Source organism: Miscanthus floridulus, chromosome 1 (assembly GCF_019320115.1).
Source record: "Miscanthus floridulus cultivar M001 chromosome 1, ASM1932011v1, whole genome shotgun sequence".
Taxonomy (NCBI): Eukaryota; Viridiplantae; Streptophyta; class Magnoliopsida; order Poales; family Poaceae; genus Miscanthus; species Miscanthus floridulus.
In genome coordinates this window covers 82,833,211-82,857,670 of record NC_089580.1, presented here as the reverse complement: position 1 = coordinate 82,857,670, position 24,460 = coordinate 82,833,211, and positions in this window count along the sequence as shown.

The following is a 24,460-nucleotide window of genomic DNA, read 5'->3' as shown; positions in this document are numbered from 1 at the left end:
TGCTGGTCGTTGTGTGCTGGTAGTGTAAAAAGCCAAGGCTCAGTTGGTGCCGAGGCCGAGCCATCGTGGGGGGATCGATGGGCGCGAATCCCGAGGCTGCCGAGACCCTGAAGTGGATTGCCAAGGCCCGGAGGGAGCAGTTGGTCCTATATACTGATTCCGAGGCTACAATGATCCGGACTTGACTCCCCACGCCGCGTTGTTCCTGAAGCAGGGGTTAGGTAGCATAGTGTAGTACGGGCGTCAGTCGTGGGCACAGTGCCGAGCACAGCGACCGGTAACCCCTGCCCTGTCCTGTCTCGGACGGCATGGTGTTGATGCGACTCCCATCTCGTTGGTCACTCCGCTGTGTCGAGCCGTTGTCCGGCTGACATCGTAGGAGTGGTTGGTCGCGTTAGTTGGACGTGACGTTCTGCCAGGGAAATCGGTCGAGGCAGAGGCGACGGGGCAGTCGTCGAGCCGGTCTCGAGCGAGGCGGAGAATCGGTTCCCCGTCCGAGGCCTTTCGTGCGAGGCCTCGAGCGAGGTGGTGAATCGGTAGCCTCGGACAGGGTGGGGGTTAGCCAGTAGTTGTCTCTTGGCTTTGATTTTGACATGGTCTAAGTGATTTTTCGGTTTTCGCTTAGGGGACCCCTTTTTATGGTACCCGACACTAGTATTCACCCTGTTCGCTTGTTGGTTTCAGTCAGATTTATTCAACTAGCCAACAGTGTTTTCCTCTCACAACAAACCAGCACCAGTCAGCCTAAACCAGCCCAGAAACCAACCAGCGAACATCAAATACAATACTTGGCCTCACACAGTACTCACCTACTTGGAGAGAGTAAGTACCAGCATAAAAGTGGGATAAACTTTGTACCTACTAGTCCTATTGGGGTTCGAGATCATTTTTCTTGAATAGCAATCTTTTGCACAAAGGCCCATATCCTTAAGGATATGTTTTAATTCAACAACTATGAGTTAAAATAATCTATCGTCCCGTTCGTTTGGCTTATAAGCCGTTTTTTTCAGCTAACGGACAGTATTTTTCTCTCACAACAAATCAGCCGACAGTACTTTCAGCCATGACTTATCAGCCAAACGAACATGACATATATCTATATTATAAAAGTGTGAAGGAATTAAAAATAGCCTCTCGGACTGATATTCCTACACAACTTAGTTCTTATCACTTAGATCTACATTTAAATCAGATACAACATATCTAAATCATCTACCGTGATCTCACGAGCGGACCCAACCGAAAAACTTAAACATTTATACGTGTTGCGTTGGATTTTTTTTCTCACCGTCCTCAACCACTACCCGCCCGCCGTACCAACACGTTCTTCCTCCCTATTTTTTTCGTGATATGCCCAACCCGCACGCCTCTCCGTCTCATATCCTGGCCGCCGTCACCCCACGGCCGGATGAGACAAAAGCACGGACGAGCCAACAGGGCATCTTATGCTGCTAGATTCTCGGCCTCGCGAATGGTACCGGCGAGGATGCCAAGCGCCTACGCGTGGACAGCGAGCCCGCCGCCACCACAGGTGGATCTCTCAGCCCCCCTTGTCTGGAATTATCAATGGGCCTGTCGTGGTGTAGGCGCTAGGGAGGAGAAGCAGCGTCAGAACACGGTGGTTCTAGAGATGCTGCTCGCGTCCATGTGGCGATCTGGCTTGCCAAGTGGAGTGCCGGGGCGCCGGGCCGCTGGAGCCAAGTGGCCGGTGATGGACCAGGCCACTGCAGCGGCGATTAGGGAGATGGAGATCGGCTAAGCATCCTCCATGTTACGCACGTCATCTTCGAGCGACCTTCAGGTTAACAGGCGTGCGATTCTGCCTCCCCATCCAATCTTTAGCCGATGCCCTCTAGATTAGGATTCTGTGCATTCAATTTTTTAGGGTTTGATGCATCGTTGTTCTTCCTGTTTTGATCCGAAATCAGACTGAAACTTCCATCGAGGGGTTGAAAATAGTGGCATACGGGTTCTGCGAGAGGATGGGGAAGAAATTATGTATGTCTATCTATTTTTCTGACTGATCTTGAGTCTGTCTATTTCCATTTTTTTAGTGCTTTGAACTATTGATCTATATGCTAATTCATGGGTTCCAAATAATACCAGCTTGCCAATCAAACTGGATTGCTTTCTCTTCTATTATTTAGCCTCCTACTTTCATGAGTTCCAAATAATACCAGCTTGCAAATCAAACGGAATTGCCTTTGTTTGCATGTGGAGCCGCCTCGCGCACGACCCTGTTGGTCGATGCGACCGAAGCCCCAGTAGTGGCTACGATGACAAATATGTGCAGCTTGATGTAATCCAACCCTGAGATTAGGGTCTAGGAATTAGTACTTTATGCCAAAAGTTTTTTATATTATGTTTCTGCTTTTTTATCCTCAGTGTCACTTTACTTACATACAGCTATTCTGGGGCAGTATTTGTGTTAAAGAAAATAACGTGACAAATTTTACTTTTCATAATGCATGGTCTAGAGTTAATTTACTTCCATGTTCGCAAATGTATCATCACTAATTCAACCAAATTGCATATTGTTGAAGGAATTACTTTTAAAAAAAATTGTATGCTTGTCAATAAAATTTGATGCAAATAACTTGTGACATTTGTCTATATGCGAAATAACTAAATTGTAATTCTAAAGTGTATTTCTGAATTGGAGCAGTATCTGTCTTTGTCGACGAAATATGGTCGGCAGTCTACCTAGGGGTATGCCCAAGGTAGTAGATTATCGGCAGATAGATGCGCAAGCTACAAACAAGATGGTGACACCAGACAGACACGAGGTTTTATCCAGGTTCGGCCGCCATGAAGGCGTAATACCTACGTCCTGCGTCTGATTGTATTGCTGTATGTTAATGAGAGATGTTTTTGAGAGGGGTCCCCTGCCCGCCTTATATAGTCTGGGGGGCAGGATTACAGATCTGAAAACTAATCCTAACCAGTTACAATTGTCATAGGTGGTCGGATAAGGATTCCTATTCTAACCGACCAGTATCTTGCTTGATCTCCAAGTCTGCCTTGATTCCTTGCGCGGGACTCCGAGCAGATTGGCCGGGCCGCGCGTCGTCTTCTAGTGGGCCAAACCCCCTGGTCCGGGCCGGCCCAATCCTAACCGCAAGGGTATAGGGGTTAATACCCCCACAGCTAGTCCCCGAGCACCATGTATTATGCTGCGACACGCCGTTCGATCTCCTTCGGCTAATGCGATCCGTCTTCATGTCATCTCCAACTGGTTGAAACATTGACCAAGCGAATGCGCTAGAATTCTGGTCAGAACAGAGAGCAGTAGACCACGATTATAGCCGAAGATTCCGGTTGTCCGAAGAATGCATGGTGCTCTAAAGAAAAAAGAAAAAGATTTCTTTCCTGATCAAGTGTGCCCACTTGTATTTCTGAAAAGAAATGTAAGTAACCCTTGTACAGTAGTAGTTATGGCCAGCAGTCAGAGCGTAGGGGTCGATAAAATAAGCACATTCACCGCAAGGTGAAATGTACCCACTTAGTCCCCGAGCCTGGTAGTAGGTGACGCAGGCACGTGGTGCCAGGGTCTAAAAAGAATTCTCAATTAAGTTGAGAATTCAATCGTCGTACAAGCGATACGAGATGCACCGGCAGGTGCATCGTACCGATGTAGTCCCCGAGCTTGCTGGAAGGCGAGGTATCAGCCTTGTAGCAAGGTCTAAGTTAGAAAAAATAAATGCCTCTCAACTGTATGCGAGTACTAATCACATGTAGCCGAGGAGAGCGGTCTCCGAGCAATGGTCGGAGAATGGTCGGTGCAGTCCCCGAGCGAAGCATGGGTAAACGATGAATCCCTGAGAATAACCGTAGTCGGTTTAGTCCCCGTGCATGAGGGCGATTCTCGGTGTTTTGGACCGGCCGGCCCTCAACCAACTAGTAAATTTGTACTGCGTGTTCCCAGTCCCGGATGGTGATGCAAAGAGACACAAGGTTTATACTAGTTCGGGTAATGAACACCCTACGTCCAGTTTGAGAGGTCGATCTTGTATTCCTTGCACCGAAGTGCTCGTAGTAGGGGGTTACAAGTAGGGCGAGAGAGGGGACTAGCCCCAGGTCTCTACGTGGGGTGGCGTGGATTGCTTGAGATGTTGATCTCAGGCAGCGAGGGAGCTCGAGCGTTCGTCTGTGTGTTCATGCGTGAGTTCGCTGCGTGGGCATTGGCCTAATCGTTCGTCCCCCTCCCCTAGAAACGGCCCTAGTCCCTCCCTTTTATAGTTTGAAAGGGGGGACAAGGGTGATACATGCGCTAACTACACGGCGTTGTGCAAATAGAGGCGGTATGTCCGATCCCTGTAGCCTATTATTGTGGCGGCATGGGCGACGGAGTGGTCTCGTCCTCGAAGTACTGGGGCGATGCACCGGTCACATCCGATCATGTGCGTCGTGGGAGCTCTAGTGTTACCTCGAAGCGGACATGACGGTCGGCGTGCGGGTCACTATGTATTGACTGCGCGAGAAGTCGAGGCTCAGTCGGGGACGAGGCCGAACCATCGTGGGGGTCTCGGCAGACGTGAATCCTGAGATTGTGACGTGAATCCCGAAATTGCCGAGACCCTGATGTAGATTGCCGAGGCTTGGAGGGAACAGTTGATCTCGCGCGCTGATTCCGAGGCTATGGTGACCTGGACTAGACTCCCCATGCCGCGTTGTCTCCGGGGCAGGAGTTACATGGCACAGTGTAGCGCAGGCGCTGATCGTGGGCACAGCACCGGAACAGCGGCCGGTAACCCCGGCCGCAGCCGGTCCTAGTCAGTATGGCGTTGATGTGACTTCCCGTCCCGTCGGCCATTCTGTGGTGTCAAGCCGTCGTCCGACTGAGATTGCAGGAGTGGTTGACGCATTAATGGGACGCGACGCGCTGTCGGAGAGACTGGTCGAGGCGGAAGCGACGGATTATTGCCGAGCCGGCTTCGAGCGAGACAGAGAATCGACGTCTCGTCCGATGCTTTACGCACGGGGCCTTGGGCGAGACGGAAAATTGGTTCCCCGTCGAGGCCCTCTGTGCAAGGCCTCGCGCGAGGTGGAGGTTTGGCAGGCCGCCGAGACCTCCCGTGCGAGGCCAGGAGCGGGGCAGAGGGCTGGTGGGCTCGGACGAGGCCGGGGTTTAACAAATGGCTTACCCTTTGGCTCTTTTATTGATGGGGTTTAAGTGATTTTTTTGGTATGCGCTCGGGGTACCCTGTTTTATGGTACCCAACAGTAGCCCCCGAGCCTTAGGGAGAGTGTGAGCGCTCTTCTTGAGGTTTTGACGAGGCTTGTCTTGCGGTAGCTCCTGGCAAAATAGTGTTTTGTACTTTGAGGCCTCGGTGGGTGCGCGCGAGCGCACCCACCAGGTGTAGCCCTCGAGGCCCTGGGGGAGTGGATTTATTCCTCTAGGGTCTTTTTCCCACGTCGATCGAGGGATGTTATCATATTTGCCGAGCCCACAAGTGCGAGTTCGGGTCGTGGGGCCTCGGCAAGATCGCGGGAAGAACCCCCGAGCCTCTGCACGGAGCGAGAGGGCGATCAGGAGTCCTCCTGACTTTTGGTGTGACCCTCGCGCTTCCTTTTCACTCGGAAGGAGGGGTGGAATATGCCCGGCTACCCTCGGTGGGCGCGAGCGATGACACTTCCGGCGAGCTGTTATCGGGTAAGTCCGAGTGGAGGCCCATGCCCCGTTTGCTAGGGATCGGCTAGCGGTCCAGAGACGCACTCCAAGAGTACCAGAGGGTTTCTCTAGTGGGTGTCGGGGCCATTCGCTGGGCCCCGGTGGCTCGGTGCCTCCCTATGGTGGGATCCCATTCGGAGACTTAGAGCGTCCCAAGCGTTTTTGTTTGCTTGGGCCTTGGCCCCGTACGGGCTCGCCCATAGTCTTCCCTGACTCTGTTGCCCTGGGGCGGCTGTCGAAACCCTTAGGGGCCCAGCCTTCGAACCCCTGGACCGTAACGGACTCGATGCCCTTTATTGCGTTTTTCTCGAGTTTCAAGTGCGGGCTTGGGTCGCTTGTCTTTGTCTTCGATGCAGGAGGAGCCCCCGGGCCTCCACACGGAGCGAGAGGGCGGTCAGGGGTCCCCCCGACTTTTTTGTTCGACCCTCGCACATCCTTTTCATTCGGACAGAGGGTTTTTTTTTGCCGAGCCCACTCATGTGCGAGCCTGGGTCGCTGGGTCTCGGCAAAATTGTAGGGAGAGCCCCTGAGCCTCTGCTCGGAGTAAGAGGGCGATCAGGAGTTCCCCTGGCTTTTTGTACGCCCCTCACGCGTGAGGGTTTGTTTGTTGAGCCCCCTCGGGTGCGAGCCTGGGTCGCGGGGTCTCGGCATATTTGTAGGAAGAGCTCCCTAGCCTCTGCACGGAGTGAGAGGACCGTCAAGAGTTCCCCTAGCTTTTTGAACGACCCTCGCGTGTCCTTTTCACTCGGAAGGAGGGGTTGTTTTGCCGAGCCCCCTCAAATGCGAGCCTGGGTCACTGAGTCTCGGCAAGGTTGCAGGAAGAGCCCCTTAGCCTCTACACGAAGCAAGAGGGCCGTTAGGGGTTCCCTTGGCTTTTCATACGACCCTCACGCTTCCTTTTCGTTCGAAAGGAGGGGTGGAATATGCCAAGCTACCCTTGATGGGTGCGAGCGGTGGCATTTCCGGTGAGCTGTTATCGGGTGAGTCCGAGTGGAGACCCATGCCCCATTCGCTAGGGGTCGGCTAGCAGTCTAGAGACGCACTCCAAGAGTACCAGATGGTTTCTCTAGTGGGTGCCGAGGCCGTTCGCTGGGCCCTGGTGGCTCGGTGCCTCCCTACGGTGGGAACCCATTCGAAGACCTCCCTACCGGTCTCGGACACGACTTAGGGCGTCTCAAGCATTTCGCTTGCTTGGATCTCGGCCCCGTGTGGGCTCACCCGCGGTCATCCCTGACTCTGTTGCCCTAGGGCGGCTGTTGAAACCCTTAGGGGCCTAGCCTTCGAACCCCTAGACCATAATGGGCTCGACGCCTAGTTCCTTCGTTTGAAAGGAATAGGGTGGGGGATATCTCCCCCATCGGCTCGACAACGGCTGGCGTGTCTTTTGAGGCAATTTTCTTGGGGAGGCGGAATGACGCCTGCCGCTGTAGCGGTCGGACACGACATGGTGTTAGTGGATGGGATGTAACTGTTCCCACAAATAATGAGGAAAAGGTGGGCGCGTGGGTGGTAAAATCGAATCGGGATTAACCGCGCCAGATCTGAAGGAAACTTCCCCGATTTCGTCGCCCGTCCATTTCGCCTTCACCCTGCATAAATATGCAACAAGCCTCGCCCCTCCCCTCCTTACCTTGCCTACATTAGCTTTGCCGCCTTTGAGCAGTCGCTAGAGTAGAGAGCCCCAGGAGGAAGAAGGGAGAGAGGCAAGGCGGAGAGAGAGAGGGAGAGAGGGACTCACCGCCGTAGTCAAACCTTCCACCGCACTCATGGCTGGCGACATCGTTGTCATCGAGGCAGGCCCTTGGGGTCCATCCGACGTCACCGTGGAGATGCTTCAGTCGCTCATCGACGGCGGGCTCCTTCGTTCGGTTACTGACTCCAGTAGGCCAGAGTGGATCACTCCGTCAGGCAAGCCGGAGCCGAGGCCTCGTGACGGTTACATCATGAGCTTCGTGTCTTTTCACGAGCGTGGCCTCGGCCTTCTGGTGGACCGGTTCATGCGGGCGCTCCCGCACTACTACGGCGTAGAGCTCCATAACTTCAACCCCAATTCCATCGCGCAGGAGGCCATCTTTGTTGCAGTCTGCGAGGGGTATCTGGGGATTGCTCCCCATTGGGAGCTGTGGCTCCACCTCTTCTGGGCGGGGCACACCACCAAGCCGATGGGTACGTCGGGCACGAGGAAGGCGGTGAGGGCCGGCGGCTGCACTCTCCAGGTGCGCCAGGACCGTTAGCACCTCTACATACCGGCCCAGCTCGCGTCAACCAACCGCCGATGGTACACAAGCTGGTTCTACCTTCATAATGACGACGGTGGACTTCCCCCCTACACTAGGCGGATTGTGAGGAGCTGCTCGGAGAGGTGGAAGTACGGCATCCCCAGGGAGGACCAGCCCAAGCTGCAGCCGCTCCTGGAGGGGCTGGAGAGGCTACGAGACCACAGCCTTACTACGGCCATGGTTGTGGCCACCTTCCACCACCAGAGGGTGCTACAGCTGATGGCCCGGTGGCAGCGCCTGTTTGAGATGAGGTTGGATGAGCCGATCGAGGGCATCCAGATGTCCGCCTCCGCCCTTTCCGATGAGGAAATTCTTCGCCGGGTGAGGGAGACGGTGGAGGTGAAGCGGAGGGGCGGCGGCCTGACCCCCTTCGCGATGCGCCCATCACGGGGGTTCCTCTCACTGGTAAGTCACATGCCGCTGCAGCCCCTGAGGCCTCCCCATTTTTCATTGTTTTCTGTTCCCTTACCCGTGTTCGCCGTTTCTGCAGGGGATGAGGGACGTGCGAGCCTCCCCGCCGCCCGTTCCTGAGGATGCGAGGCGACGGGTGATCAATCGGGTGCACGCCGAGGCGTAGAAAAAGCAGAAGGATGCCACGCGCGAGGAACTGGATAAGCGCCGCCGGCAGCAAAGGAAGGATAGTCTCCCGTTGGAGGAGTCCCCGTTGCCGTTGCTATCGACGGATGCCTTGGACGGGGATGACGAGGTCGAGATGGGGTGGGGTCCCCTGGACCATCTCCCTAACATTGGGGAGACGGTGCCCAGGGCGTCGGCAAGCAGCCCGGTGCTCCCAGGGGGAGGATGAGCTGCCCCAGGGTCAGCAATCGCCCACCTCGGGGCCGAGGCCGACACGCCCGAGGCGCGGGCACTAGGAAAGCGTGCTGTCAGCCTGGTGGGCTCGATGGTAGCGGTGGAGCAGGTGGCGGCTGGGGTGATGCAACTGCCCCCGCGGAGGACCGAGGGAGAACTGGGGTCCATCAAGGACCGGTCGGTGCCGACGGATACAGAGGTCGTGCCTCTATCGCCGCCACCGCCTTTGCAGACGAGGGTTGCCGTGCCGAAGCGGTTGCAGCCCCACTCGAGGTAAGCGTATTTTTGGTGGAGTCGTAGAGTTTTCTGTTCGTTCCTTTGTCTCGTGCCGACCCTATAAATGTTTTGTCCTTAGCTGGAAGTGTCCTGCGGAGGTGCCCACCTTGGTGCCCCTTAAAGCGCTCAAGGTGAACCCCGGCTCCACCGCCCACTAGGTGGCGAAGGCGCAGGCCGCCCTACAACATGGCGTGGCATCGGCGAGGGCCGACCCGAAGGAGCCGGCCACCCAAGGAGGGGCTGCCAGTGTGGCCCCAACACAGACGGGGGAGGGAGTGCCTCCGCCCCGTGATGGCGAGGCCCATGAGTCGGATGGGGCCGAGGTGCCCTCAGTTGCCAAGGCCACCACGATCGAGGTCCCCAAGGTCTTGGAGGCCGAGGCGACGAAGGCCGGGCGCCTAGGACCGCCGAGGCCACAGCAGCGGTGGCTAGAGCTCCGCGACCACCGAGGCCACGATGGTGGAGGCCTTAGCCCCCAGGACCACCGAGGCCATGATGGCGGAGGCTGGAGCCCCCAGGACTACCGAGGCCAACATGATTGCGGCGAGGCTGTCGGCCCAAGAAGTGGAGATGAAGGCGGCGGAGGCCTCAGTGGCACCCTTGGTTCAAGGCCCGCCGTCGTCGCGGGAGGGCGCCCGGGAGGTGGAGGTCCATCCGATCTCCTCCGACGATACTACCTAGGCACAGGAGGTGGTTGACGCCGAGGTGGCCGGTGCCGTGGAGCAGCCGGTTCCGACCCCGGGCGAGGGAAACTCGGCCCTCGTGCGAGTTCGACCCGAGCCCCGCGGGTGGGATCACCCGCGTGTCTTGTGGTAGAGCCAGGACGACCCTAAGGGGGAGCCTCTGTTCGCCCTTGAAGATGCGGCCAAGGGCGGGCGTTGGGACACCTTCAAGAAATACCGCCAGCTGGCGGAGCGGTCACTACGGATGACGCTGTCCGTGGTGGCCGACGATCTACCCGGACTCGTCCAGGTTCGCACTTTCTTTTCTTATGCAATGTTGTCTTTTTCTGAGTTTTCTTGTAGTGAATGCCCCCAGTTCTGCTTACCTAGGAGCTCAAGACCCGGTCCCTCAGGAAGTCGGTCTTTCTCCGGTGGGAGAGGGACATCTGGGACCAGCTCTAGTGGCAGAAGGGCCTGCTTGCCGGCGCCAACGAACTTCTGGCGGCGTGGAGCGTGGAAGTGGAGGACCTCCGCCTTCGTTGTGCCGATGCAAAGGTCGAGACAACCACGGCCCTGGAGTAGGTCGCCCCTCTAGCGGCGCGGGTCAAGGAGTTGGAGGAGGAGCTGACCCGCGTGGCCGGTGAGTAGGACACCTTCAGGTCCTGGGCTGGAGAAGCCATGGCCTCGAGCAAGGTCCTTGTTGGGCAGCTAGGGGCGGAGCAGAGTGCGCATCGGCTGACAAAAGGCGCCTTGGATGAGGCCCTTATGGTGGCTGAGGCCTCCCGGACCGAGGCTGTGGTCTGGAGGGGAAAGGCCGAGGGTGAGTCCTATTCCCCTCGTTTTATTCGCTTTTCTTGTGTTTGCTCCCTAACTCCCTGGTGCAACGTAGAGCTGGGGAGAGAGGCTTCCGGGGCGGCCGAGGCTGCTCGGGTCGAGGCCTAGTGCCTAAAGGAGAAGGCCGAGGCATCTCGGGTCGAGGCCCAGCGTTGGAAGGAAAAAGCCAAGGCCTCTCAGGTCGAGGCCCGACGCTGGGGGTAGAAGGCCGAGGGTGAGTTCCATAGACTTCTGCCCTTGTTTTGGCTTGTACTCCTTTGCGCTCAACCTTGTTCCATTGCGTTTGGCATAGAGCTGGAGAAGGAGGTCACCTAGGTAGCCAAGGCCTCCGCCGTAGTGTAGGCGGTGCTTGAAACCGAGATTGAGGAGCATGATGCGCTGAAGAGCGCGGCCTGTACCACCTGCGAGGCCCTGGAAGTCAAGGGGGTCCAGTCAGGAAGCTCTCTTGGGAGCCACCTGATTGCGTTGAGCGGTCAGTGGGCGAGCGACTCCGAGGGGCGCTGCATACGGGCGTCTAGCGCGCGCTGGCCGTCATCGCTTTGCACTACATTGGCATTGACCTCCAAGCCATCAGTGATGGCTATGTCCTACCCGACGATGACGAGGAGGCCGACGAGGCGGTCGCGAAGCTGATGGAGGTGGCGGAGGGCCCTAGCATGGCGCTGGCCAAGCTGTTTGAAGAGGAGGTGGTCCCTCCCCCGCCGTCTACCGATGGTGGAGGCCCTAAGCCTTGACCTAGGCCCGAGAGGCCATGTAAATAGACTAGGGATTAACTTTGTATCATGACGCTTGTGGCCTTCAAGGCCTTTTTTTAAAGTAATCGTGCTTCTTAATCGTTTTTCTTGTATTTCCGAGCCTCTGCCCTCTGCTGTCTCTGATCAGATGTCTTTTGCAAAAAAAGCCCCCTTGGAACCTAAGCCGCCCCTTGGGTGAAAGGTGGTGAGGGAGTGCCGTAGCCCGGAGGCGTAGGCTATCTCGCAACTCTACCGGCCTTCTGGCCCTGAGACAAACTTTTTGGTCCTTGGGTTTTTCGCAACCAATTCGTCAGAGCGTGCTAGAGAGTTTTGGCGTAGGAATTTTTTCAAAAAACAACTAAAAAATGGTGCGTGGGACTTAGGGGGGAATCCCCCATCTAGCCCCCGAGGGAGGCTCGGTTTTGCAGAAGCAGAGCCGTGTCTCCCTTGTGACGTTATCGTACTGTCGAGGCCTTTGATGGGCTCGTGGGGTTTCTCAAAGAATTAGAACAACTAAAGAACGTTTTTTAATTGTATTTCGAGAAACAATGTATACAATGCTTGGAAATTTAAGGGTAAAAGCGACGTAGCTGTTCTATGTTCCAAGCATTGGTGAGGATTTCGCCCTTCTCGTTGGCTAGCTTGTAGGTCCCGGGATTTAGCATTTGGGCGACGATGTATGGTCCTTCCCATGGCAGGGTCAGCTTGTGGTGGCCCTTGTTGCTCTGCCTTAGCCTCAGCACTAGGTCGCCTACCTTCAGGTCTTGGCTTCAAATGCGCTGGGCCTGATAGCGCCGTAGGGCTTGCTGGTACTTGGCCGAATGTAGTAGCGCCACATCTCGGGCTTCCTCCAGTTGGTTGAGGGTGTCTTCGCGGGTGGTGGGGTTGCTTTGCTCGTTGTAGGCCTGTAGCCTCGGGGAACCATATTCCAAGTCAGTGGGGAGGATAGCCTCGGCTCCATAGACCAAGAAGAAAGGTGTGAACCCCGTGGCTTGGCTTGGAGTGTTCCTTAGGCTCTAGATGACTGACGGGAGTTTGGCGAGCCATTTCTTGCCAAACTTCTTCAACCGGTTGTAAATTCTTGGCTTGAGGCCTTGTAGGATCATGCCGTTGGCGCGTTCTACTTGGTCGTTTGTTCTTGGGTGTCCTACGGCTGACCAGGCCACACAGATGTGGTGGTCGTCGTAGAATGTCAGGAATTTTTGGCCGATGAACTGTGTCCCGTTGTCGGTGATGATGGAGTTCGGAACCCCAAACCTATGGATGATGTTAGTGAAGAATAGCAAGCCTCGATCCATTTGGAGAACTTATCGATTGCTACCAGTAGATGAGTGTAGCCCCTGAGGGCCTTCTGCAGAGGCCTGACCATGTCGAGCCCCCACATGGCAAACGACCATGTAATGGGGATGGTTTGGAGGGCCTGGGCCGGGAGGTGCATCTGCCATGCGTAGTACTGGCATCCTTCGCAGGAGCGTACTAACTTGGTGACGTCAGCAACCACCATCGGCCAGTAGAACCCTTGGCGGAAGGCATTTTCGATGAGCGTCCGAGGCGCCGCATGGTGCCCGTAGGCTCCTGCGTGCAAGTCCCAAAGTAGGGCCTGGCCTACCTCGGTGGTGATACATCGTTGGAGGACGCCAGATGGACTTCGCCTGTACAACTCGCCATTGCAGAGGACATAAGTTTTGGCTTGTCGCGCAAGCCGTCAGGCTTTGGTTCTGTCACTAGGAAGCTCTCCTTGAGCGAGCCAATCAAGGAACGGGACTCGCCAGTCCATGTCCTGGTCGGTCTAGGGAGTCTTCGTGTCGACTTCCATGACCTAGGGCTTGGCCAAAGGAGTCTCGACGGTAGGGGGGCGTCGAGCCTCGTGATAGGTTCGGCCGGTGGGCCCTCTTCCGCTGCCGAGGCATAGTTGATGGAAGGACTGTGGAGGTCTCTAGCAAAGACGTTCGGGGGGACCGGAGCCCGTGCCGATGCCATCTTTGCCAGTTCGTCCACGGCCTCATTGTATTTCCACGCGATGTGATTGAGTTTGAGACCGTCGAACTTGTCTTCTAGGTGACGTACCAACTTGTAGTACGCCTCCATTTTGGGGTCGAGGCAGTTCGACTCCTTCATGACTTGATCAACGATGAGCTGCGAGTCGCCCCAGACGTCGAGATGTCGTACCCCAAGTTCGATGGCGATTTGCAAGCCATTGACGAGGGCCTCGTACTCGGCCGTGTTCTTGGAGGCAGCGAAGTGGAGCCGCACCATGTAGCGCATGTGTACTCCGAGGGGCGAGATGAAGAGCAGACCTGCGCCTACCCCAGTCTTCATCAGAGACCCGTCGAAGTACATGGTCTAGCACTCTGTCTAAATTTGAGTAGGTGGCAGTTGGGTGTCGGTCCACTCAGCCACAAAATCGGCCAAGACCTGAGACTTAATCGCTTTTCGAGGCACAAAAGTCAAAGCTTCCCCCATAAGCTCAACGTCCCACTTGGCTATCCTACCTGAGGCCTCCTGGTTATGGATTGTCTCTCCTAAGGGGAAAGACGATACCACGGTCACTGGGTGGGACTCAAAGTAGTGACGCAGCTTGCGTCGGGCCAGGACTACGGCGTAGACCAACTTCTGGATATGGGGGTAGCGCGTTTTGGTCTCAAAGAGCACTTCACTGATGAAGTAAACAGGTCATTGGATGGGTAGAGCGTGCCCTTCTTCCTGCCTCTCCACTACCACGGCCACGCTGACCACTTGGGTTGTTGCGGCGACGTAGAGTAAGAGGGCCTCATCCCTGGTTGGTGGTACCAGGATGGGAGGATTGGTGAGCAGTGCCTTGAGCTTGGCGAGGGCTTCTTCGGCCTTGGGGGTCCAAGAAAAGCGTTCGGATTTCCTCAAGAGGCGGTACAGAGGCAAGCCTTTTTCGCTAAGGCGTGAGATGAAGCGGCTCAGGCCGCAAGGCATCCCATGACCCTCTGCACTCCCTTGAGGTCTCGGATCAGTCCCATGCTGGTCACGGCCAAGACCTTCTCTAGGTTGGCCTCAATGCCGCGTTCTGAGACTATGAATCCCAAGAGCATGCCTCGAGGGACTCCGAACACACACTTCTCGGGGTTGAGCTTGATGCCCTTCTTTCTTAGGCATTTGAAGGCTATCTCCAGTTCATCGATGAGATCCCCAGCCCTTCTGGACTTGACCACGATGTCGTCCACATAGGCCTCGACGGTTCACCCAATGTGGTCGCCAAAGACCTAGGTCATGCACCGCTGGTATGTGGCCCCTGCGTTTCTGAGGCCGAAAGGCATAGTCACATAGCAGTACATGCTGAATGGGGTGATGAAAGAAGTCACGAGCTGGTCGGACTCTTTCATCTTGATTTGATAGTAACCGGAATACGCATCGAGGAAAGACAGGGTCTCACATCCCGCAGTGGAGTCAACGATTTGATCGATTCGAGGTAATGGGAAGGGGACTTTCGGACAGGCTTTATTCAAACCGGTGTAGTCTACACACATCCTCCACTTCCCACTTTTCTTCTTGACCAACATGGGGTTAGCCAACCACTTTGGATGGGATACTTCCTTGATGAACCTGGCCGCCAGGAGTTTCTACACCTCCTTGCCGATGGTCCTACGTTTTTCCTCGTCGAATCGGCGTAGGCGCTGCTTCACCGGCCTAGAGTTGGCCCGGATGTCCAAGGCATGCTCGGCGACCTCCCTCGGTATGCCCGGCATGTCCGAGGGACTCCATGCGAACATATCGGCATTCGCACGGAGAAAGTCGATGAGCACGGCTTCCTATTTGATGTCGAGAGTGGCGCTGATCCTCAGCGCCCGGTCATCGGGGCAGGCGGGGTCGACTGGGACGAGTTTGACAGCCTCCGTGGGCTCAAAATTCCTAGCTCGATGCTTGGGCTCGGGCAGCTGGCTACTGAGTCGGTCAAGGTCGACGATGAGGGTCTCGGCCTCCACGAGAGCCTCGGCATACTCGATGCACTCGACGTCGCAGTCGTATGCGTGTTCGTACGTGGACTCAATCGTGATGATGCCATTGGGACCCGACATCTTGAGCTTGAGGTATGTGTAGTTGGGGACCGCCATGAACTTGGCGTAGCATGGCCGCCCTAGGATGGCATGGTAGGTTCCCTTGAACCCAACCACCTCGAAGGTAAGGATCTCCTTGCGGTAGTTGGAGGGGGTGCCGAAGCAAACGGGAAGGTCAATGCGCCCGAGGGGTCGCGTGCGTTTCCCTGGCACGATGCCGTGGAAAGGCGCGGTGTCACCCCAGAGCCACGACCGGTCGATCTCCAGGAGCTCCAGGGTGTTGGCGTAGAGGATATTGAGGCCGCTGCCTCCGTCCATCAGCACCTTGGTGAGTCGGGTGTTGCCGATGATTGGGTCGACAAGGAGTGGGTACTGCCCGGGATTCAGGACATGGTTAGGGTGGTCATCCTGATCAAAGGTGATCGCCTCCCGAGACCAGTGGAGGTATCGGGGAGTGGCTATCCTAACCGAAAAGACCTCTCGGTGTTCCCTCTTTTGTTGGCATGCTGTAAGGCACGCCGAGGGTCTGCTGAAGATCATGAAGGCATTGTGCACCTCGGGGAACCCTTCGTCCTTGTCATCATCCCGGTCGCCGACGCCCCTCTTCTTGGCGTCGTCATCGGGGAGCCCGAGCTTGGCGTAATAACGCCGGAGCATGGTGCAATCCTCGAGGGCGTGCCTTACCAGGCCCTAGTGGTAAGGGCAGGGCTTCTTAAGCATGTCGTCGAAGAGCCCGGGGCCCCTGGGGCCTCGGGGATTCTTGCGCTCTGTGGCCATGACAAGATCAGCCTCGAGGATCTCCTGCTTCCCCTGGCGACCCTTTTTCTTTTTCCTAGGGAGGCAGGGAGCCGAGGCCTCGGTGGCCTCGTCCCTCCGCTTCCCCTTGGCGTCATTGTCGGGGAAGATGGCTCCAACTGCCTCTTCACCCAAGGCGAAGTTGGTGGTGATATCGAGGAGCGCGACAGCTGAGCGCGGCATGTTCTGGCCAAACTCTCAGACCAAGTCTCGGCAGGTGGTGCCAGAGAGGAAAGCCTGGACGATTTCTGAGTCGCCGACGCTGGGCAACTCGGTGCACTATTTGGAGAAGCACCGGATGAAGTCTCGGAGAGACTCGTCTGGTTTCTAGCGATAGCTTTTAAGGTCCTAGGAGTTTCCAGGGCGCACGTATGTGCCCTAGAAATTCCCAACGAAGATCCTAACCAAGTTGCGCCAGTCGTGGATCTGTGAGGGAGGAAGGTGTTCAAGCCAGGCTCATGCCGAGTCCGACAAGAGCAAGGGGAGGTTGCGGATGATGAGCAGGTCATCATCCACGCCGCCTAGCTGACATGCTAGGTGGTAATCGGCAGGCCAAAGTTCGGGATTGGTCTCGCCACTATACTTCGTGAGGTTGGCCGGTTGGCAAAACCGGGCTGGAAACTGTGCGCTGCGGATGGCCCTACTAAAAACTCGAGGGACGGGTGGTTCAGGAGAGGGGCTGTGGTCCTCCCCACTGTTGTAGCGGCCACTGCGGTGTGGATGGTAGCCACGGGCAGGCCCCTCATTATCGTGGCGTCGTCGCCTGCTGACCACCTCATGGTCGTCTCGTGCCTCGCGTCGGTTGTCGAGGTGGTCATCCAGCAAGGGGACCCTATTAATTGTCGGCGCCCGAGTGGGCTCAGGATGAATCGAGGCCTCCCTATCCTGCCGATGCGGTGCCGAGGGGAGGTCTGAGGCGGCTCCGCACCGCCGGAAGGCGGAACTCTCGGCCTACTACACTGCGGTGGTCTCGAGGAGATCCCGGAGCTCGCCGCGGACCCGTCGCCCCTCCGTGGTAGAGGGCTTGGGCATAGCGCGCACTAGCATCACCGCAGCCGCGACATTCTGGCTAGCATGATCGAAAATTGGGGGACGATCACCCCCTTCGTCATTGTTGATGCGGTGGAGGATGTCGCGAGCCCGCCGCCGGGCTCCTCCGCCGTCACCGCGGCCCTGCTGCTCCTGCTCGAGAGTGTTTTAGAGTTGTTGCAGAAGGAGTCGATCTTGCTTGACCTTGGCTTGAAGCTCATGGAGATGCTCTAGGTCCGAGCGTCGAAGTTGTCCGAGGGCAAGGTTCTCGTTCTACGCTACCGGTGGGACAATGCGTGAGGGCGTAGCATCGCCCGTTCCCTGGCAAAGCAGAGTACGATTGCCTGCCCCCTCGTCCTCATTGCCCATGCTTGGCATCCCGAGTCTGATGTGGAAGCACTCACGAGTGGGATCGTAAGTACCTTCGTCGTCAGAGTCAGAGTAGCCGAAGCAATAGTCACTCGTGGCCAGGAAACGACGCATGACTTTAGGGTCACGAAGCCTAGAGAAATCCGCTCCGGCCCATGCCTCGTCCACCTCCAAGGAGTCAGCGTGGGAGTGAGTCGAAGTCATGGTACCGAAGTCGAGGGCGAAACGTTGGTGGTGTCCCGAGGGCTCCGCGTGAGTGGAAGCGTAGGCATAAGCATAGGAGGCGGCGGCATTTCTCAACCTGAAGGGGTACGGAGATGGTGCCATCACCGGGTTATGCTTCGCCGAAGCTGGCTCCTCAAGAGGTGGCGGGGCAGAGCTTGGTGACGAGGCATTATCGCATGCCACCGGCGTCTTTCCTTTGTCCAGGCTCAGGCCAGACAGGTCCCCAACCAGGGACCCTGTGCCAACAGCTGGGCATGGTCTTGGCGTGGCCCCACTCGCGTCATGCCTAGCGAGCGTGATGAGAGCGGTCGCCCGGGTGCCGTTTTCGCCTGGGCTATGGGTGCGTGACATCATCGTCGGTAGGCGGGGCTCAGGGTGTGAGGAGTACCATGTCGTACTCATGCCCTAGAGACATGAACTCTAGGCTCCCAAACTAGACCACTGTGCTAAGACACAGTGGTCGTACGGGGTCTGCCATCCGAAACTTGTTGGGATGACAAAGCTGACACGCAGAGTCCCCTACCTGGAGCGCCAACTGTCGGTGTTTTGGACCGACCGGCCCTCAACCAACTAGTAAATTTGTACTGCGTGTTCCCAGTCCCGGATGGTGATGCAAAGAGACACCCTATGTCCAGTTTGAGAGGTCGATCTTGTATTCCTTGCACCGAAGTGCTCGTAGTAGGGGGTTACAAGCAGGGCGAGAGAGGGGACTAGCCCTAGGTCTCTACGTGGGGTGGCGTGGATTGCTTGAGATGTTGATCTCAGGCAGCGGGGGAGCTCGAGTGTTCATCTATGTGTTCATGCATGAGTTCGCTACGTGGGCATAGGCCTAATCGTTTGTCCCCCACCCTAGAAACGGCCCTAGTCCCTCCCTTTTATAGTTTGAAAGGGGGACAAGGCTGATACATGCGCTAACTACACGGCATCATGCGAATAGAGGCGGCATGTCCAAGCCCTATAGCCTATTACTGTGGCGACATGGGCGATGGAGTGGTCTCGTCCTCGAAGTACTGGGGCGATGCGCCGGTCACATCTAATCCTGTGCGTCGTGGGAGCTCCAGTGTTACCTCAAAGCGGACATGATGGTCGGCGTGCGGGTCACTGTGTATTAACTGCGTGAGAAGTCAAGGCTTAGTCGGGGCCAAGGCTGAACCATCGTGGGGGTCTCGGTAGACGTGAATCCCGAGATTGTGACGTGAATCCCAAAATTGCCGAGACCCTGATGTAGATTGCCGAGGCTTGGAGGGAACAGTTGATCTCGCACGCTGATTCCGAGGCTATGGTGACCCGGACTAGACTCCCCATGCCGCGTTGTCTCCGGGGTGGGAGTTACGTGGCACAGTGTAGCGCAAGTGCTGATCCTGGGCACAGCACCAGAACAGCGACCGGTAACCCCGGCCACGCCCGGTCCTGGTCAGTATGGCGTTGATGTGACTTCCCGTCCCGTCGGCCATTCTACGGTGTCGAGCCATCGTCCGGCTAAGATTGCGGGAGTGGTTGACACATTAATGGGACGCGACGCGCTGTCGGAGAGACTGGTCGAGGCGGAAGCGACGGATTATTGCCGAGCCGGCTTCGAGCGAGACGGAGAATCGATGTCTTGTCCAAGGCTTTATGCGCGGGGGCCTTGGGCGAGACGGAAAATCGATTCCCCATCGAGGCCCTCTGTGCAAGGCCTCACGCGAGGCGGAGGTTTGGCAGGCCACCGAGACCTCCCGTGCGAGGCTAGGAGCGGGGCGGAGGGCTGGCGGGCTCGGACGAGGCCAGGGTTTAACAAATGGCTTACCCTTTAGCTCTGTTATTGATGGGGTTTAAGTGATATTTTTTGATATGCGCTCGGGGTACCCCGTTTTATGGTACCCGACAGCGATCAAGACAGTCCCGAGCACGAGAGTGGTCGGAATAGTCCCCGAGCACGATGGTGGTCTAGACAATCCCCGAGCACGATGGTGGTCTAGACAGTCCCTAAAAATGATGGTGGTCTGGACGGTCCCCGAGCACGATGGTGGTCGGGATAATCCCCAAGCACAAAAAGTGTGGCAAAAACCCATATGCCACTTATACTATTATTTCATGTATTTATTTAGTTATTTGCTCTGACAAGTCTGATCTGACATGTCTGGTCAAAGAAGTAGATGGGTATAGCACGTCATACTACCTTTTTATCTTGTCAAGCAAACAGTTGCGTGGCACCTGTCAGTAGTCTGCCTGCGTGGGCCCTCCCACACTGGCAACGAAGAGGCGCATATATTGGCGTAGATCTCAAGGCTATGAAAACAACAGTCTGCGGCACGTGCGCACATCTCCCAAGAATCCCGGGCAGACGAAACGGCATAACTCTTGGGTTAAATACAGTATAGGATAGGTAGGTTACTATTTACTGAACCCCATTGTCATTCGCAACCGCAGCTTTCTTCTTCCTCTCGCCAACCCTAATACATCCGAAATCGCCACCAATCAATCCGCCACCATTTCCCCGTTCACCAGCAAGGCCAGAGTCATGGCAAAAAGTGATGTGCAGAAGAAAGCAGGGGTCACAGTGAAGGAATGGTGGAAATCGAAAAGCAACGAGCAGACCATTGAAGACCTCATCACCATGGGGGTACTCCATAACAAGGAGCTCGTAGGATGGCATGCATTGAAGGGCGAGGGGTACCCCGATCCACAACTAGGTGAGATCGTGGTGTTCGAGGATTTCTTTAAACGGGGATTTGGGATTCTGGTACATCCGTTTCTTCAAGGGCTCTGTCTTTACTACGAGATTGGGATTTGCAATCTGCATCCCAACTCAATCCTCCTTGTCACCTTTTTTATACATCTCTGCGAAGCATATGGCGGCTTCCAGCCCCATTTCGATTTTTCCACCATCTTTTTTGCCTACGGAAGAAAGGAAGTGGTGGTTCGAAGATAGCCGAAGGTGTGTACCTCAACCTCCGTGATGGCATGAAAGCCCAGTACCTGCACTACCCATGGAACACGTCACTCGAAGACTAGTACAAGAAATAGTTCTACATCCGTGAAGAGCCGAACACGATCATGCTGTGTGACGTGGGCTACATTCCAGAGAAGAGGACAAGCTGGTCAGAAAAGCCCGAGCACCTGGAACAGATTCCAGAAATATTTAGAATGATCCCATGGAAAAAACTGGATGGTCCGAGCGTGGTCAGGAGCTTCATCAGCCGATAGATCCAGCCTTGCCAGAGGAGGGTACATCCTGGCTATGAGTATCAAGGGAGTGCAGACCCGACGAGGACGAGGCAGGGGGCGCTTGACAAAATCGAAGTCAAAGCCAGAATTGGCGAGCTATTTAACTTAGCTGATCCAAATTACGCCAGATTGAGCGACATCGAGCACGCTTTCAAGCTTGCCCGACCTCCCCCAAAGGTAACTCGTCCTGCCTTGTACCCGTAGTCTTATTTTGTGGTAGGATAAGTAGAAACTTACTGTGTTCACTCATTTTTGTTACCTAGGTTAATGGTCGGGATAGAGCGACAGTGTTTGTGTCGCCACCCCCTAGAGTAGAGTGGCCACAAGGAGCTGGTCCCATCACCCAGACCAGCGTCAAGATCGAGGACGAGGACATCGACTGGGCGGTGCTCGGAGCTGGAGAGGAGGCAGCGGCCAAAGCCGCTGGTAAGTGGCCGGCTGCCCCTAAACAGTCGAAGAAGAGATCAGTAACCACCCTGCTCACCGGGGGAGCGCTAAATATCAATGAGCCTGAGGGGGCCCAGAGGAGAACCCGGCCAGCAAGCGTCGACAGGCGATTTTTGCTTGGTCGGACGATGACGCAAAGGAGGGAGAGGATGCAGATACCTTTCGACTTGTCCCTCGAAAAAGGAGGAAGCAACTGGAGTCGATGGAACAGGTGTCTCCTCCACGCCTATGGGACCCACATCGCCGACAGCGGTGAAGGATGCAGCCAGGTCATCCTCGGGAGTACCTAGGCCAGGAACTCAACCGGCGACGGGAGCGACAACTCGACCGAGCACACCACCGACCACTGCAACATGAAGAACAAGCGGCGGAGGGATCAAGCACCAAGGCCCAGCGATAGTGCTGGATGTAGAGGGAGACCAGGAGTCACCCGCACAACATGTGGAGCAAGTACGGCCGAAGAGACGCGCCTTCTCCACATCATTCCGTGTCTTCCAACATGTAAGTATTTGTAACCTTATTATAAGTTAGCAATTTGCATTTAATATGATTGCTTTCTGAACTTATCTCGGATGTACTAGCTCAGCGTCCACCGAAAGTCCAGACCAGCTAGCTAGAAGTGGCGTGGCGCTACCAATAAGTGCAGAGCAGACTGCCCACTAGCCAACCACCAAGGAACCCATAGTAGAAGATCCGTTGGGGCCTCAGCAAGCAAACAGTCAGACAATAGTCCCTGAGCAGGTGGTCGATGGAACAGCCGAGCCGAGCATGAGTGCTCCGAGCGCAACACCTCAGCGTCAAGGGTAACAGAGCAGACCGAAGAGCAGCGGCTGGAGGTGAGAGCACAGACCACGTTTATCGACGCTGAAACCCATGGGAAGGTTGTGGTGATCACAGATGCTGCTGACATCGGACCAGCACCAGGACCCAAAGAAGAGCCCAAAGAGGACAAGGTGGAGGAGGTCCTGGGCCATCCGCAAGACAAGCGACAACATGTTTATGTGTCGCGTTGGCGGAACGACCAATGGGTTGTCCATGAGGAAATCCTAGAGGTCGAAGAAACCAAGAAAGTTGAACGAGCGGCGAAACGGCTTGTGACGGAGGTGCAGGTAAGCTTTGCTTCACCCCCTGATCTTGCTGTCTAGTCGAGCTGTCTTACTTAGCTATCTGCACATAGGACTTAATGAAGACCGCAAGGTACTACAAGAAATGCTTCGACCAGATCGAGGGGATCGCTGCAAGCAACAAGGAGCTGACAGCGGAGGTGGAACGCTTGCGCCAGCGACTTGAAGCCACCAACCATGAAAAGGCGGTGCAAGAGTCCCAGAACCAGAACCTGGTCTTCTAGCTCAGTAATAAAGAGCAGGAAAGAACAAGTAAGTAGCCACTTTATCATAACGACTACTGACAAGTGTTGTTGCGTTGTTGGTAGTAACAACTATAGTGCAGGCTTAGAAGCCGAAGTGATCTATCTCCGAGAGGAGAACAGTCGTGCGGTCGTGGAGTGTGATTGCCTGAAAGAGGACAAGAGAAAACTAGCGCAAGACCAGTCGCAGCTCCGGGACCACACGACCAAGATGACAGAGGAGCTGAAAGGTAGGTTGTCCAACCGCCTTTGCTCATTTTTGTCGCCTACCGTAGTTTGGCGTAGTATATCATCTTAACAGCATGTGCGGTTTGCAGTTATAAAAATCAATGCAAAGAAGCATCTGGAGGCCGTGATGAAAGACCGTGATGGCTGGAAGGTGCAATGCCAAGAGATCACCAAAGACCGTGACACCTAGAGAAGCCGGTGCCAGGAAGTGGCAAAGGGCATTTTGTCGGTCCTTAACCTCATCGATCCAGCACTAGCAGAAGATGTGCCAAGAACGCCGCAGCTAGGATTGATCAAGAGATGCCAAAAGGCATGGCGATGGTTCTAGGAGTTTGTGAAGGAGGTGGGAGAGTACGCAGGCGCACATGTGCTAAGCATGGTACGTGCTCACTACCCCTTGATCGATCTCAAGCGCCTAGAGGCTGCATACCCAAAGGAGGTAGATCCAGACAAGGCCGAGGAGCTACGGATGACCCAGCTGGACTTGTCAGCCAAAATAATTGGCGATATTAACCTATGTGGAGGTGCGACACCACCCGTACAAGGAATGCCGTCAACAAGTCAGCTGGGAGCGTCGTCATTTTCAAGCCAACCGGCGAAGCCTGTGGTCTCGACCAGCCAGGCATCGGTGGGGCCATCTTCTTCAGCTCGATCAGTGCCAGAGTCCCTGAGACCCTTGCACGATGTCAGGCCCGGTGAGCAACAGGTGCCGCGTACCCCGACCAGCCAATAGTATAGGCTATAGCTGTAGAAGAAGATGTGGTTGTGTTATTGTAAACTTGGACCTTTTTAGGCAAGCTTGTAATAACGTAACTGTATATCAACATAAGCTTGTTTGTTTTGTAGAAAACATGTTTAAGCTTGGATATCATGTTGATGTAACTAAGTTAGAACGTGTTGGCGTTCTATTTAGTTGTACCAGTTTAGTCGACACGTCATCCTGAAAGGTTTGTATGGCCCTGGTTTGTCTTGTGGTCGGAGTGTAAGGTGCGTAGCTTGTGCACACGTAGAAACACACAAGTCAAACCAGAGAGCACCTGCCGATCACCCGTAGCGTAGAGAACGGATCCCATGCACGCGTTGGGAGGAACCGGAGACAGGGCCTGCTCCGAAAACCCGAGAAGAAATGGTGGTCGGTTTTAGCTGGTAGAGTTAGAATAACAAAAGACTTCGAAATGACACATTAGAGTGGTCGGAGAAATCATAATAGCTTTATTGAAATAAATCAATAGTATAAGAGGGGTACATATCTTAGTAGCTAAGCATAGAAACGCTTAAGCTTGTCGATGTGCTAGGAATTGGGTACGTCTGTGCCATCTAGGCGAGCTAACCTATAAGATGTAGGGCATGTAACCTCCTTGATCATGAAGGGTCCTTCCCATGGGGTTGCGAGTTTGTGGACACCAGCCTGATTTGTCTTCCACTTCAGGACTAGGTCCCCAACCACGAAGAACTACTCCTTGATGTTCTTGTTGTAGTACCTGCGCAAAACAGCAAGGTATT